Raw genomic sequence first — 14,504 nt, 5'->3', positions numbered from 1 at the left:
GCAGTGTGCCAGTGACAACACACACAAGTTGCTTGGTGGGTGTCATGTAAATTCAGAAGTATTGCAACCAGAAGTGGTTCCACTCCCTCAATGTGCAGCTGGCGTGCGACCAAACTCAAGCAGGCCAATGCCCAGCATCCTGGCAGCTGTCTTGGTGCATTCATCCCAAAGCTCCACCATTGCAATTGAGGCCACCATGAGAAATCCTAGCAAGAAGAGTTAACCTGGCTTATAACTCCAGTGCACAACCAACATACACATGCACAGCATGCATATAACAAGAGCCATACTGCCACACAAAATGTCGAGCAGATCACTGGGGAGTATAAGCAATGCTTCTGCTGCCAGGACCGCAGTCAAGGAGCCCTGAATAGCACGTCACACTATTCATCATGTCTGCTGCATTCTACACAATCTTGCCATCATGAGGGCACAGCAAGCATTTGCCACCAGCTTTTAAATAACCAGCTCAGGAGGAGGGGGAAAGAGGAGGAAGCCCCTTTCTAGCCAGAATGTTCATGATCAGCTCATCCGGCTGCCCTATCAGTAAACGTGACCCCAATTCCTCATTCTACACCTTACCTTCCCTGTAAGGGATCACAGTGTCCTCTTGGCCACAATGCCGAAACAAAAGCCACCAGAAAATAGACATTCTAAATTAACTTCACAAATTAAACTGTCCAATATTCCAAACAAAAGGCAATTAATAATTCTCTTAGGGACCATCTTCTATATGCCTTTGCCTGTCCTAGTGCTCCTAAACTACCCCAGTGGCTGTGGAGACTCAAATGGCCTTTTAGAATGCCCTCGATCAACTCCTTCCCCTGGCTGAAGACCCCTGGCTTCAGACTACAACTCTTGAGCATAGACAACTGCAGGGTCAGCTGGCTGGCTGGCAGGCAGGCAGGCAACAAAAAGGGCACTGGTGGAATGGCAGTGGTGGGAGCATGAATGTTATCATCATAAGAGAAGGCTCCAGGGAGACACAGTCACTCCCTCAGGGCAGTGCCTCCGCACTCCGAGCAATGTGTTAAAGGGCACACTGCCTGACTGCTGTGAGACCCTGCAAGCTCCTTTAAACACTGGAATTTTCAGCCATGAAGGCAGCTGACTGAGCTTGCATGGCAACAAGCTGCCCTTGCAAGCTCATCCTGTCCACGAGACCCACCCTCCTGTTCCTTTGAATCTATTCCTGTTAAACTGTTGGCTACCTTCCTGGGTCCCTTGTTAGCCAATATTGTGAACGGTTCTCTCTCTTCAAGTGGTTGTCCCCCTTTCCTTTAAATCTGCCATCATTCACTGTCCTTGCAAAATCATCCCATCTCTAAGTTCCTTTTCTTCTTCAAAAGCCCTCTATGTGCTGAGGCCCCCAAATCCATGCCCATCTTTTCTGGAAATCCCTGTTTGAATTACTACAATCAGCTTTCACCCATGCCACAATACCAAAACTGCTGTTATTCTGTTATTCTATGTGACAAAAGTAAACTATCCCTCCTTGTTCTTTTTGGCCTATCTGCAGCCTTTGACATGGTTGACCACACCATCCTCCTCTAACATCTCTCCACTGTTGTCCAGCTGGGTGGACTACTCTTACCCGGTTCTATGCTTATCTATATAATTGTAGCCAGAGTATCACTTGCAATGGCTTCTCTCTCTGTTCCTGTACTATTACCTCTGGTAGCCCCAAAGATCTATCCATGGCTCCATCCTATTTCTATATACTGTCCTCAGCAACATCATCCAAAAGAACAGAATAGACTTCATATGTACCCCTGACAACACCCATCTCTACCTCACCAGCACCTCTCTGGACTCCTCCACTGTCGCCAAGTTATTAGACTGTTTATCTAATATCCAGTACTGGAGGAGCAGAAATTTCTTCCAATTAAATATCAGGAAGATTGAAGCCATTGTTTCCTGACCCCACTCCAATCTCTGTTTCTTAACTACCGATTCCATCGCTCTCCCTGGCAACAGTCCGAGACTAAACCAGTCTGTTCACAACCTTGGTGGCATAGTTGACCCCAAGATGAGTATCCAATCACATATTCACACCATAACCTATTTCACCTCCATAAGATCTTAGTTCAACTCATGCTGAAATCCTCATTCCTGCCTTTGTTGCCTCTAGACTTGACTATTCCACTGCAGTCCTGGCTGGTTTCCAACAGTGTACCCTCCCTAAATTTGAGGTCATCCAAAACTCTGTTGCCCGCAACTCAACTTGAACCAAGTCTCATTCACCCATCACCACTGTGCTCACTGACCTACATTGACTCCCAGTCAAGCAATGTCTCAATTTTAAAATTCTCCTCTTTGTTTTTAAAATTCCTCCACAGCCTCACCCCTCCTTATCTCTGTAATCTCTTCCAGCACCACAGCCCACTTCATCTAATTCTGGCCTCTAAACCTACAAAACCTCCATCACTCAATTCCCATTTGTCCTATCCGATTCATGCTGGCTTCCAGTCCACAAATCTTGCATTTAAATCTCTTTGTAGTCTCACCCCTCAATATCAGTAGCCTTCTACCCTACAACCTCCCCTCTATGAATTCTGAATTTATCTTCAGTGCTCTCTTTCTGAATCCTCTCCAAAGCATCATGTTCTGTACAAGGGGTTAGAATAACTTTTATATCATCAATAGTTAACCTATTTGATTAGCTTTGTTGATAAAATGTTAAACAAAATACGTGAAGCTGCGAACAGCTACATATCGACTGGAAATTTCAATATGAATAACGAACATACCCAAATAATTTTCTTTATTCATGTTTACCAAGGAAATTCTTAAACTATGCAATCGTTAGCTGCTTTATTCCAATATGCATTCAATATACAGATCTTCATTGAAATTTGTTTTTCTTTAACACATATAGAAATGGCTCATACTGATCCATGAACTGGATACATATGTACGGCTGATGATCAAGCATCTGGTTGAGGAACAATGAACACAAAAATGTTTGTGGCTGTACTTAGTTTCCTTTCCAAAGATCAACTGAAACAAATGTCGAGGGTTTTTGCTAAGTCTGTAGGCTTCTTAGGTATTTGGTAATCTGGAAAATATATGGTTTGCAACAGAATTGAACTGGGAAAATGCCAATGCTGCACTTGATAGGCTTGCTACATGTCATCAAACTAATAATCACCTTACCCCCTCTTCCTGCTTTCATTACTGAGATCCAGAGGGACACAACAGATGTTTTCCTGGGTGAAAGGAAAGTACCATTTTACTGGGAAGACTTTTGAGTCTACTCTTTAGGAAGGTGGACAGGCACTAGTGTGGTTCATATCCAGATAGCAACCAATTGTCACCAAACATTGCAGAGAGATCTCTTCACAAACAGTCCTTTTTATGGTCTCCAAAAGCATTGTTTTATTTCACTTTTTTCCCCCATTCTCAGCTACACAATCAGTCCTGCATCAAACTGCAGAGAATTTTCTTCTCCAACCTGCCTATTATCAGTTTGCTAAAGATACGAAACATTATATCCCCCATCAGAAACTTTTCTCTGACCAAAGGAGGAGTGTTAACCATACATAATCCACACCAGTGCATGTCTATGTGAATGATACGTGAAAAAGAGAGACCGACTATAATACATTCTACAGCTGTAAGTATCAGGGTAAAGGATATGTGGATGATAAAAGGTTAGATTGTACACGCTGAAAACAGGTGAATTTGTGTCTTTATCCTTTGGGGTACATTTAAAGGGTTCTGCAGTCTGCCCTGTAGCCATTTGCAAATGACCAACTCTGATCATTATTACAATGCCTTAAGACCTTGCTCATGACCTCCACCAAACCTGAAAAACCAACTCTCAATTACTTATTTTGAAGTGCCTTATAATTCTTCAAAAAGCCTGTACCCTCTACTATTGTATGTGCTCAAATTCTCACCTTTGCTTCCCATTGGGATAATCTCTAACAGTATGTTCTGCCATCCTTCAAGAAAACATATTTATATCGGAAAATCCATCATTAAGATTTCCTTCTTGGCCACCAGAGTTGGAGAATACTAGATGGTGAGGTAGCATCAAATGGATAACTGTGCCACTTCATGGCTTTCTCATCTCATCTGTTTTGTGATGATGGTCAATCCAAGTTGCACATCCATGTACATTGTCAAAGACTGCAACAAACATTACACTGTTGGTACATTTTTGGGATTGTCATGCAATCTTGGAGTATCACCTTGTTATGTCTGCCATTTAATTGGGAGCATCCGCAACTAATTCAGGGCCATACAATGTTCATTTCATGGCCGTACCTGATCTTATAACAATTCAAATTATAACTGACATATCTGAATGAATCAAGCCTCCCTAAAATGCTTGTGGTATCCAAAAGAGAGGTGCTTCTTGTAAAAATATTTGTGGTGGCCTCTGTTATGGAAGGCAATTGCAAATAATTGGAGAGGTTCCATTGAATATAGGTCATTGCAAAATAGTACATTTACTGACACTAAACTTAAAAAAAATCAAAAAGTTACATACCATTATCACTGATAACAACGTACTTGTACATTTTTCCCCCGAACAAAAAGAAACAAAATTACTTTAACTGGTTCTTCAGCACCGCTAAATAAAAAGACAATGCAGTTTTACAAGGACAAGATAAAGTAATGTACTGGAATCCCAACGTGCAAGACATAACTCAAATGTGTGATTTCCCCAGAGTGAACCCCAATGCTTATTTGGATGTCCAGCTTTAAGTTGCACTTCCCTTCAGATATTTACCCAAAGGAGGGAGAGGTTAACAATAACTTATGTAAAAGAACTCAAAACCTAAAGCCAATTTTGCATACCTCCTCTTTAGCTGATTAGCATTCACAGCAATTGGGACTTGTAAACTGTGTATCCAACTGCCCAATTGAGTTGGGAAGAAATAGAGGCATAAGTTCAAAAAAGATAGTCAAAGACCGGACATCTTACGATTCCTCCACCTTTGGGGCCAACATGTGAATCTAACCCAGGTGGCTATCTAGTTCTTGAATACTTTAGGTTGTCACAATCCAGTTTCAGTAAATGTAATTCAGTATTAAATCATCACTCACACTTAAAGAGATGGCTGATGGAGCAATTGGAATAGAATGCGTTTTCCAATTTTTACGGTTGAGGTATATTGTTAAGACAGGGTAATTTTTCTCTTCATGCCACTAATTACACATGACCCAGAAGTGTTTCATGTATAATGGGTGTTTATAATGGGAAAACATCCCAATTCCTAACACTGACATTTCTCAGTACAGAGGGAAACAGAGGTATTCATGATTCAGGTCAATCACTTTATCCAGTTATAACGCAAGTTTAAAACCTGTTACATCTTTGAACAAATACAGAGACAGAGAAAGGGGAGGGAAAAACAAAAGGAGAGATTAAATGACAAAGGGGATAACAGTAATAGGACAAATAAACAAACAAAAGATTGCTCTGAAGGATGTGTAAATGGAGAAAACAGATATCGCCAACAACTACCATCTGAAAAGATAGGGGCAGTGATTATGATCTGAAATAATTGAACTCACTGTTGAGTCTGGAAGGCTGCCTCATCGAAAGATGAGAGGAGTGCAGATGGATCTGAAATGTTAAATGCTTCTGTCTCCATAGATACTGCCTGAACCTCCGAGTGTTTCCTGATTTTCTGTTTATATTTCAGATTTCCAGAATCTGCAATATTTTGCTTTTCTACTGACATTTCTCACCTTGCTGGAAATAGAAATTCACTCTTCATTCTGGGACCAATCTTAACTCAAAGTCCAGGGATGAAAAAAATAAATATTGGGCTTCTAACTCTGAATGGTAAAAAATATATCCTATTTTTTCCAGATATGCTGAGCTGCTATTTGTCATATTGAAGGTAGAATCTAAAAATCTAAGATATACAGCGTCCCATGACACCTTCTGCATTTACTTTCAACAACATTTTGACTACTTAATACTGTATTCTATAGATCGGTACTGCCCAAATAATGATAGAACCATAGAACCATAGAACACTACAGCACAGAAACCAGGCCAATCGGCCCTTCTAGTCTGTGCCAAAATATTATTCCGCTAATCCCATTGACCTGCACCCAGTCCATAACCCTCCAGACCTCTCCCATCCATGTATCTATCCAATTTATTCTTAAAACTTAAGAGTGAGCCCGCATTTACGTCAGATGGCAGCTCGTTTCACACTCCCACCACTCTCTGAGTGAAGAAGTTCCCCCTAATGTTCCTCCTAAACCCTTCCCCTTTCACCCTAAAGCCATGTCCTCTCATGTTTATCTCTCCTAATCTAAGTGGAAAGAGCCTACTCGCATTTACTCTGTCTATACCCCTCATAATTTTGTAAACTATCAAATCTCCCCATATCCTTCTACGCTCCAAGGAATAAAGTCCTAACCTGTTTAATCTTTCCCTGTAACTCAACTCCTTAAGACCCGGCAACATCCTAGTAAATCTTCTCTGCACTCTTTCAATCTTACTGATATCCTTCCTGTAGTTAGGCGACCAGAACTGCACACAATACTCTAAAGTTGGCCTCAACAATGTCTTATACAACCTCATCATAACATCCCAACTCCTATACTCAATACTTTGATTTATGAAGGCCAGTATGCCAAAAGCTTTCTTTACAACCCTGTCTACCTGTGACACCACTTTCAGGGAATTATGTATCTGAACTCCCAGATCCCTTTGTCCTCCGCACTCCTCAGTGCCCTACCATTTACTGTATATGTCCTAGCTTGGTTTGTCCTTCCAAAATGCAACACCTCACATTTTTCTGCTTTAAATTCCATCTGCCATTTTCTGGCCCATTTTTCCAGTTGGTCCAGATCACTCTGCAAGCTTTGAAAGCCTTCCTCGCTGTCCACAACGCCTCCAATCTTAGTGTCATCAGCAAACTTGCTGATCCAATTTACCACATCATCATCCAAATCATTGATATAGACAACAAACAACAATGGTCCCAGCACAGATCCCTGAGGCACACCACTAGTCACAGACCTCCAGTCTGAGAAGCAATCATCCACTACCACTCTGTCTTCTCCCACACAGCCAATTTCGAATCCAGTTTACAACCTCTCCATGGATACCAAGTGTCTGAACCTTCTGAACTAACCTCCCATGTAGGACCTTGTCAAAGGCCTTACTAAAGTCCATGGAGACAACATCCACAGCCTTTCCTTCATCTACTTTCTTGGTAACCTCCTCAAAAAACTCTACAAGGTTTGTTAAACACAACCTACCACGCACAAAGCCATGTTGACTATCCTTAATCAGCCCTTGGCCGTCCAAATAATTGTATATCCGATCTCTCAGAACACCTTCCAATAATTTACCTACTACTGACGTCAGGCTCACTGGCCTGTAATTACCTGGTTTATTTTTGGAGCCTTTTTTAAACAACGGAACAACATGAGCTACCCTCCAATCCTCCGGCACATCACCCGTGGCTAAGGACATTTTAAATATTTCTGCCAGGGCCCCTCCAATTTCTACACTAGTCTCCCTCAAGGTCCGAGGGAATATCATGTCAGGCCCGGGGGATTTATCTACCTTTATTCGCTGTAAGGCAGCAAGCACCTTCACCTCTTTAATCTCTATATGTTCCATGATACTGCTTGTTTCCCTTCCTTCCTTACACACTATGCCAGTTTCCTGAGTAAATACTGATGCAAAAAAAACTGTTTAAGATCTCCCCCATCTCGTGAGGCTCCACACATAGACGACCACTCTGATCTTCAAGGGGACCAATTGTGTCCCTTACTATCCTTTTACTTTTAGTATACTTGTAGAAACCCTTCGGGTTTACCTTCACATTATCTGCCAAAGCAACCTCATGTCTTCTTTTTGCCTTCCTGATTTCCTTCTTTAGTATTTTCTTACATTTTCTATACTCTACAAGTACCTCATTTGCTCCTTGTTGCCTATACCTGCTATACACCTCTCTCTTCTTCATAATTAGATCGCCAATATCCCTTGAAAACCAAGGTTCCCTATGCCTGTTAACTTTGCCTTTAATCCTTACAGGAACATGCAAACTCTGCACTCTCAAAATTTCACCTTTGAATGCCTTCCACTTAATGAACACATCCTTGCCAGAAAACAACTTATCCCTATCCACTCTTCCTAGATCCTTTCTCATTTCCACAAAATTGGCCTTTCTCCAATTTAGAATCTCAACTCGAGGACCAGACCTATCCTTATCCATAATTAACTTAAACTAATGACATTGTGGTCACTGGACCCAAAATGTTCGCCTACACATACTTCTGTCACCTGACCTGTCTGGTTCCCAAAAGGAGATCAAGTATTGCATCCTCTCTCGTTGGTACCTCTATATATTGATTTAGAAAACTTTCCTGAACACATTTGACAAACTCCAAGCCATCCAGCCCTTTTACAGTATGGGAGTCCCAGTCAATATGTGGAAAGTTAAAATCTCCTACTATCACAACTTTCTGTTTCTTACATCAGTCTGCTATCTCTCTACAGATTTGCTCCTCCAATTCTCTCTGACTATTGGGCAGTCTATAATACAACCCTATTAGTGTGGTCACACCTTTCCCTTTCCTCAGCTCCACCCATATGGCCTCTGTAGAAGAGCCCTCCAGGCTGTCCTGCTTACGCACAGCTGTGATATTTTCCCTGACCAGTAATGCCACTCCTCCCCCTTTCATCCCTCCCCCTCTATCACTCATCCCTCCCCCTCTATCATGATGTCCATGTTGACTAGCTGCAGTTCTACCTGTTCAGGTATCACAAATTTGAAAAGGTACAATTCCAAGTTGGCCAATGCTTTAAAAAAAATCAATTATCCATTTCACCATCTCCTGAAACAAAAACATAAATGCTGGAAAACTCAGCAGGTCTGACAGCATCTACGGAGAAACAGAGTTAAGGTTTCGATTCCATATGACTTAGGAGGTGTAAAGAAGAGTCATGTGGGCTCGAAACATGTTTTTCTCTCCACAGATGCTGCCAGACCTGCTAAGTTTTTCCAGCATTTTCTGTTTTCATTTCAGATTTCCAGCATCCACAGTATTTTTCTTTTATTTCGCCATTTCCTGAGTTTGGCACTCAAGTGCAAAATGTTTAAAGTCTTTGAAGAGTGTCAAACCAAATCCATTCTGTTCCACTTTAGATTTGATACCTAGCCTTTGCAATCATGTAGAACTATGCTTAAATCGTAGTTCAATCTGCAGTTATGTAAAAAAAAAGTCAAATTTGCGAATCTGATATTATTTCGCAACATTTCTGTATCTAAAACCCGCAGAAAGATCTTCAAATGTAAAGTGGTTATCTCGAAACCTCGTCAGGTGCACCCAGACGCGATTTCAGAAGTAATATGATTTTTTTAAGCAACAAGATACCAAACAATGAATTTTATAATCACGAAACAATAGTCGCCCCGAACCATCCCAAAATGGTCAATGATACGAAACTTTAAAAAATATATTGCTGACCACTTGAAAATCTGGAGCACGCAATAAATTCACAAAAACCCAAGGTTTTTAAGTATTTAACAACGCAGAATTTGAACGCTAAATAGATTAAGCCGACAAGCAACACACAGTAAATACAGTAAGATGGATCAATTTGCACCACAACGCCTCAGTGTACAAACCCAAAACGTTTCGAGTTGAATGTGGCACAGTTCTACACAACCCAATAACCAACACCAATATTGTTAGAAAATCAGCTGATTTTGTATCTACTCATCTAGGGAAACAGTACACCACCATTCTCCCCTCCCCAAAATTGTTAACGAAAATCCATTAATTTTACCACTTGCGCTCACTTTTCATAAAATGTGGGGATCACGGAACAGACTAAAACACAGAACCGCTACCTTAGATCATGTGGAACAAAACACGAGCTGCAAAAGGGAGTCGAGGCTGTAATGGATATTCAATAACACAAATAATAACAATAAGAAATAATACCGATGCAGCTGGACTGGTTTCCGAAACCCAGCGGTCAACCCCAGTTCGTTCAAAACGAGCGAGAGATCTGATCACAAAGAATAAGACCTATGATAAACCCATTTACTCAATATACTGAGAGCAGCTTGGCTGCCTTAAGAATCTGTAAGAGCACAAAGAAACGTTCATTTCCCATTTAAGCAAAATTATCAAAGAAAACGACCGAGCATTGACAGATCCTTGACAAATCGTTATTTGACTCTACAAGGAGAACAGTGGACTTCAGATTTAGGAGATATTCGTAATTTTCGATTTCCAACAATCTGAACGACAGAACTCGTGTTTCCGAAATAAAATACTATAATAATTCAATTGAGGAAAAAAATGTTCGGAAGATACTTTGGAAAAATAAGCAGACCTCCCACCGTACGGACCCGGCCCCACGTCTCTGAGGATGCAGAGTGAAACGAGTGGAAGCAGTTTTTTAAGTGAAATGTACCTAATTATGTTCAGACTGCGGGAGGGAGAGAGGCGGACGTTCGAGCCTGGAGGAATCCCATGGGTCTGATTCAGGGCACAACACAGGAGCGAATGGGGATTCATCTTCAACCGTGGCTGCTCATCACTTACCGGAAAGGTCGCTATTCACAGACTTTAAAATAATACATTTCAACCAAATTAAAATTAAATATTCGCAAAGAGGTCCGAATGGGTCACTTCACAACAGGATCCTTTTGGAAACCACCGCCGCCGCCATGTTGTTTCCGAGAGCGCTGCGAGGGGGCGGTGCCGATCGGCGCCGGGGAGCCGAAAGTGATTGGCTGCACAACCCATCAATCAGAGAGGCTTGCAGCCAATCGCCAATCGCTACAGCAGGTGGCGCCAGGCTCCTCGAGCACTGGCGATTGATGCCGGTTCTACTCGCCAATTGGGAAGAGTGAGCGCGGCTCCTGGTGGAAGCACGTTGAATTTGAAGTCAAGGGAATGAGGTGACTCTTGTGTCTAAAGGTACATACATCATTAACGAGTAAGTCGTTTGCTCTGCGGAAACCCTTTTGAAAAATGTGTTCAGTTGCACTGAGCCCGTATTTCAACCATCTATGGTGGTAGCAAATAAAGCAAAGTACTGCCAATGCTGGAAATCTGAAATAAAATCAGAAAATGGTGGAAATATTCATCAGGTCTGGCGGCATCCATGGAAAGAGAGAGACAAGAGTTAACGTTTCAAGTCAGCGACCTTTCATCGGAACGGGTACTTCTGATGAAAGAGACATTGCGACATCTGTTGCTGGAGCAAACTCACATAGCCAATAAATAAAACATATTGTATTTCATGGTGGTGTGAAGCTCGCCTTTACAACTCGATGATGAATTCTAAACAATTATAGTTTAATTACTTTATTAATGTACGTTTTTACAATTTTCAAAAAAATGCCAGAAATTCTGCCGTAAGGTGCAACGTGAAGGAAATATTATTGACATCACCGTGTTCTTTAGTTGTGTGTGGCGTGAGACCATGGGTTGAGACAAGAAAGTGTACACAGTAGTAGTGAAGACGTTCCTCTTTTTCCCCTGGATGCAGTGTTAACATAAATTTAATCTTTTTCCGACGGGTGTGGGTTCATTATGGCATTACTGGATTGTAAATATTTTCACACCTTTGTTAAATAACAAAAGGCTTTGCAAATAAAATGAGTAGATTGCATGTGAAACTATGACGACACTAATGGAGAATTGCAGCATAATCATTAGTGACCTTTTTTGATAAAATGCGTAACATTCCATTTCAGAAGCGTATACATGGTGTTCTTATGTTGTACTGAATTTTTAGAGGTTATTATGATTAAGCATACGCTGCGAACTGCTTTTAAGGTCATTATTTTGCGGCACTTGCGGGTTCAGCTGAGTCACGGAGATTGCAAGGGTTCTATTTCTACAAGGTTGAATGGAGTGCCCAATGTAGAGGTCCTGTAGTCCAGTTGATTGGAAAAATGTTCTCAATAGCTTGTTCCAAGTTGAGCTATCCTTCTTGCCTTCTCTCAACCTAAATGTGGGGGTAGAATAGTTTCCAGGCAGTAGATTACCTGATTTTTCAACAGCTCTAGATGTAGTTTGTACATTAACTGTTCATACAGACTTAAATTCCACCAACATCTTTTATGGAGCGATTCTCACTTTTTGGAGGGGGTTTGGGGTGGCTTCTTGTAGCCAGCAATGACACCCGCATCAGTTTGCCCATTGTAGAGGACTTGTTTTCCAATGAGTAGCCCCAATTGACAGATTCCCATAGTTATCTGTATCCCTTTAATTTTCATGTAGATTGGGAAAATCAAATTGGTAGAGATAGCCACGAGGAAGAATTCAAAAAGTGTAGGTGGGACAGTTTCCTCGAACAATATGTTGTGAATCCAGCCAGGGATCAGGCTATTTTGGATCTGGTAATGTGTAATGCAGCAGGTTGAATAAATGATCTCAGAGTAAAAGATACTCAAGGAAACAATTACCATAATATGGTAGAATTTAGCATTGAGATTGGGAGTAAGAAACTTGGGAACTTGGGTCAGAAACAACTGTGCTAAACTTAAATAAAGGTAATTACAAAGGAACGAGGACAGAGTTGGCTGGAGTGTACTGGGATAGGATTTTAGCAGAAGAAACAGTTGATGAACAATGGCAGATGTTCAAGAAAATAGTTCATGACTTGCAACAAAGATATATCCCAGTAAGGAAGAAGGATTCAACTAAGGGGATAAACCAACCATGGTTAACCAAGGAAGTTAAGGATAGGATCAGATTAAAAGAAAAGACATACAATGTGGCAGAGATTAGTGGTAAACCAGAGGATTGGGAAAGTTTTAAAAACTAACAAAAGATGACCAAAAAAAGAGGGTGAAAATAAACTTTCACGGTAAACTAGCAAGTAATATAAAAACTGACATTAAGAGCGTCTTTAAATATATAAAAAGGAAGAGAGGCCAAAGTGAACATAGGCCCTTTACAGAATGAGGCTGGGGAAATAATAATGGGGAACCAGGAAATGGTAGAGGAGTTGAATAAATACTTTGCTTCAGTCTTCATGGTAGAAGACACTAATTGCATTCCAATACTAAATAATCAAGGGGAAAAAGAGGGAGAGGAAATAAATACAATGACTATCACTAGAGGAAAAGTACTAGGGAAACTAATGGCACTAAAAGCTGATAAGTCCCCTGGACCTGAGGGATATAGACAAGTTAAGTGAGTGGGCATAAACTTGGTAGATGGAATATAATGTGGGAAAATGTGAGGTTATGCACTTTGGCAGGAAGAATAGAGGAGCCAAATATTATTTAAATGGAGAAAGGCTGCAGCACAGAGGGATTTGGGAATCCTTGCGCATGAATCCCAAAAAGCTAACGTACAAGTTCAACAGGTAATAGGAAAGGCAAATGGAGTGTTGGCCTTTATTTCAAAGAGAATGTAGTATAAAAATAGGGAAGTCTTACTAAAACTATACAAGGCACTAGTTAGACTACACCTAGAACACTGAACAGTTTTGGTCCCCTTATCTAAGGAAAGATACACTGGCATTGGAGGCAGTCCAGAGAAGGTGCACTAGATTGATCCCAGGAATGGAGGGATTTTCTTATGAGGAGAGGTTGAATAGGTTGGGCCTGTGCTTATTGGAATTTAGAAGAATGAGAGACGATCTTATTGAAACATAAGATTCTTAGGGGGCTTGACAGGTTAGATGCTGAGAGGTGTTTCCCCTTGTGAGTCTAGGATCAGAGGGCACAATTTCAGAGTAAGGGGTCACCCATTTAAAATGGAGGAGGAGGAATTTCTTCCTAGGGTAGTGAATCTGTAGAATGCTGGGTCGTTAAGTACATTCAAGGCGGAGATAGACAGATTTTTAATTAGTAACAGAATCAAGGGTTATTGGGAAAAGGCAAGAAAGTGGAGTTGAGGATTATCAGATCAGCCATGATCTCATTGAATGGCGGAGCAGACTCGATGGGCTAAATGGCTGACTTCTGCTCCTACGTCTTATGTCTCCTTTTCTATCTGTGGACCCAAATCTTATTCCAGGTCATCACTTTTGTGTTTTGAACTGAATTCAAACATGAAAAAGCAGTAGATATGTATATGCAACATGACTGTTGATGAGTTTAGGTATAGTTTCCAAAGGTGGACTCATGTAGGAACTTTTACAGCATGCCAGATTCCGGAGAACGCATTTAATTTGGAAATAGTGGCACAAATCATGTTTCAGGAGGTGAAATTTATCTGTCAGATGTTGAAACAGGATAATCAGATCCCTGTCAAGCCTAGCTTAGTGAGGTCTATCTTGTGCCTGCTCTGGAATCCACCCATATAGTTACTGTTGCAGCGCAAGAATGATTTGGCCCCAGTAGCTTTAGACACCAATCTTTAATACATTAACTAATTACAGTATTGTTCTTATACAACTGTTCTACAGCATTACATTAAATGACAAGCAATTAATGCAGCCTGGTTTTCCATAAACTTCAAGGTGATTAAGCTTGACTTCCATCACCAGGCTATGCTACTTTCGACATTCCCACAGATCTAAAGTTTTAGAGGGA

At 41.1% G+C, this 14,504-nt stretch overlaps 1 protein-coding gene across 7 annotated transcripts in view; it reads right to left on the bottom strand.

Annotated features, from left to right (window-relative positions):
* The window catches only part of LOC144691611 (rho guanine nucleotide exchange factor TIAM1-like), a 312,961-nt gene extending 302,282 nt beyond the window's left edge, over positions 1-10,679 (bottom strand). For 5 of the 7 annotated variants that reach the window (XM_078559872.1, XM_078559873.1, XM_078559871.1 and 2 more), the window contains exon 1: positions 10,418-10,679. The gene's annotated coding sequence lies outside the window, so the exon portion shown is untranslated. The remainder of the gene's footprint in view (positions 1-10,417) is intronic. The other 2 variants (XM_078559874.1, XM_078559875.1) reach the window with 1 other exon arrangement.
* Positions 10,680-14,504: the final 3,825 nt, after the last annotated feature.

This window comes from Cetorhinus maximus, chromosome 16 (genome assembly GCF_964194155.1).
Source record: "Cetorhinus maximus chromosome 16, sCetMax3.hap1.1, whole genome shotgun sequence".
Classification (NCBI taxonomy): Eukaryota; Metazoa; Chordata; class Chondrichthyes; order Lamniformes; family Cetorhinidae; genus Cetorhinus; species Cetorhinus maximus.
The sequence above is the reverse complement of the archived record's forward strand: the minus strand, read 5'-3'. Positions and strand labels throughout refer to the sequence as shown.